Raw genomic sequence first — 2,500 nt, 5'->3', positions numbered from 1 at the left:
ACAGCTACACTTACATGTTTTTACACTCAAAATAATGTACTGGACTCTACTGGCATGATTTTAACATTATCGTCAAATACTTCAGGCAATCTACTATCGGGGCAGTGCCAAAATTATGATAGATATATAGAGAGAGCACGATCACAAGCGAGAGAAAGAGAGAGAAAGAGAGAGAGAGAGAGAGAGAGAGAGAGAGAGAGAGAGAGAGAGAGAGAGAGAGAGAGAGAGAGAGAGAGAGAGAGAGAGAGAGACAGAGAGAGACAGACAGAGAGAGAGACAGAGAGAGAGAGAAGAGAGAGAGAGAGAGAGAGAGAGAGAGAGAGAGAGAGAGAGAGAGAGAGAGAGAGAGAGAGAGAGAGAGAGAGAGAGAGAGAGAGAGAGAGAAAGAGTCCTGTTCGTGAGTGCCTTCAGACTCCCCAATGTACCTCTTGAGCCGGGACAGACGATATCAGAAGGTGCACATGGAGAGATTAACAAGACATGATAAAAGGCGTCTCCGTTTTTTTTTTTTTTTCTGTTGTAGAATATTGCGAGACAGTTATATGGGATGACGTATGACAGTCCACAGACAAGGCCTATGAGACACAGAGCAGCAGCGTATGAGCTGTACAGTGTTACGGTTGGCTACGAAGAGGTGGCCATTAGGTCGTCCCAACATACCTTGGACGTGGATAGTACAGCGACAAAACACTCCAGTACCATTATTGTTGGGAATAAACTCTCTTTTTCTATATGTATGTATATATGGGCCTTATTGACATGTTTAATATATTTCTGGAGTCTATCAATATGTGCAAAATGGCCATTTTGGCTCGTTAGGTTTATTAGGTATATGGTTATATCAATGGGATGTAGATGTTAATTTAATCAGAATACATTTATTAGAAGTACCTATCTAAGCAAAACTGCAGTAATGAAATCACAAAAAAGTAAACTTATTTGATACGGATTACGAAATGTTCTGTAAAGTGCCGTAGGAAAAAATGAACGTCTGTAGATAGAAACACTTTGTTCGTATTTCACAGTTTACGGGCACAGGATTATGAACACAAAAAGGGAATGGGTAATGATTTTTTTATCTTATTTTTTGACACCATATGTGCTCTTAGTGCAAACATCTATATTCATTTACATATATTCCTTTTTTCAGACATGCATTTATATTTCTTGTAAGAAGTATATTTATGGTTGTATGTTAAGCGGACCTACTCTCACTTTGAAAATCGCTAAATTACGAAAAGTTTCGGTCAGTCTCGAGGAAATCAGAATCAAGAATATGTAGTTCACAAAAACAAATGAAATACGTTCCCACAATTCTGTTCCTCTGAATCTTATCAGCTTGGTAATTTCGTGATTTTCCTGTTTAGCCTGTAACTCTCCTGATGGTATTTGTTTTATTCTTAAGGTCTTTGGTGGGATGATTTCCAAGTCCTCTTCGATTGTGCGTGATGTAGTTCTCTGTACTTAGAGTAGATCGACTTCTTTTCGTCAAACCTGAATTATTGCAGGTGTCAGTATTACGTGACAGATGTCAGTATGTTGTTGACGATGTATTTTTTTCATCCAAATATAAAATGATCAAAAGTGCCCCACACATTCATTGTTTTATTTTCCTCATGAAGACAAAGCTTGGTAATATTTTTGCTTTTTGTATCAATTCATTTCATGTCTTTTCTTTCTTATTAGCGAAAACAATCAAAGCCATGAATAAGAGTTCACAATGTGCAAACTGTATGCAAATTTAAATTCATTTATAAAGCATTTATAAACTTTTGTTGCTATTTTTCATGTCTGAAAAAGCAAATTAGGATACATATGGATCTATAATCCTTTTCACACGAAAAGTATCAATAATAAAGTAAATTAAATTTTACATATTTTGTACATCTAGCCTCAACAAAAGAATATCATGTGAATATTCTACAAGAAATTATTCAAGCAACAGAGTCTTTGTGAGACTGGAACACACCGTTTCTAAAATTTGCGTCTGAAGGGTTCGCGAAAGCATATACAAACATACACGCACACACACACACACATACACACACACACACACACACACACACACACACACACACACACACACATATATATATATATATATATTTATTTATATGTATGTATGTATATATTGACACAAAGACAAACACAGTAACGTGTACACAAATATGAAAGGAAAACCGCCACAGTAAGAAAATAAAATAAAATTGAAATGTAACGTTTCGAACTCTTCACGAGTTCCTCTTCAGACGAATGATAAACCAAAATGGATACAAGGAGAGAATTTTGACAAGAATATATAGTGATTGAGAGACAGAACGAACGAGTAGACTCAGGTCTCAGGACGAGGGTCAAGGTCGAAGAGTCTGGGGAAGGCTTTGCTAACTAACGAGGAGGTAAGGTCATCCAAGCCCCATTGACCAGCACTCAAGTTAAAATTAGGCATTTTTCTAATTAATAGAGATTCTAACATTTTCCTTTCGTACGAGTTAGCTGATTT

General features: G+C 36.6%; 1 protein-coding gene across 4 annotated transcripts in view; it reads left to right on the top strand.

The window, feature by feature from the left end:
- Positions 1 to 197, top strand: part of LOC125033923 — a 103,641-nt gene extending 103,444 nt beyond the window's left edge. For all 4 annotated transcript variants that reach the window (XM_047625529.1, XM_047625506.1, XM_047625521.1 and 1 more), the window contains exon 10: positions 1 to 197. This exon is cut by the window's left edge and continues 1,187 nt beyond it. The gene's annotated coding sequence lies outside the window, so the exon portion shown is untranslated.
- The last annotated feature ends 2,303 nt before the right edge of the window (positions 198 to 2,500 follow it).

The sequence above is a fragment of the Penaeus chinensis genome, chromosome 2 (assembly GCF_019202785.1).
Source record: "Penaeus chinensis breed Huanghai No. 1 chromosome 2, ASM1920278v2, whole genome shotgun sequence".
Lineage (NCBI taxonomy): Eukaryota > Metazoa > Arthropoda > Malacostraca > Decapoda > Penaeidae > Penaeus > Penaeus chinensis.
Note: the sequence above shows the minus strand (reverse complement) of the source record. Positions and strands in the feature narration are given on the sequence as shown.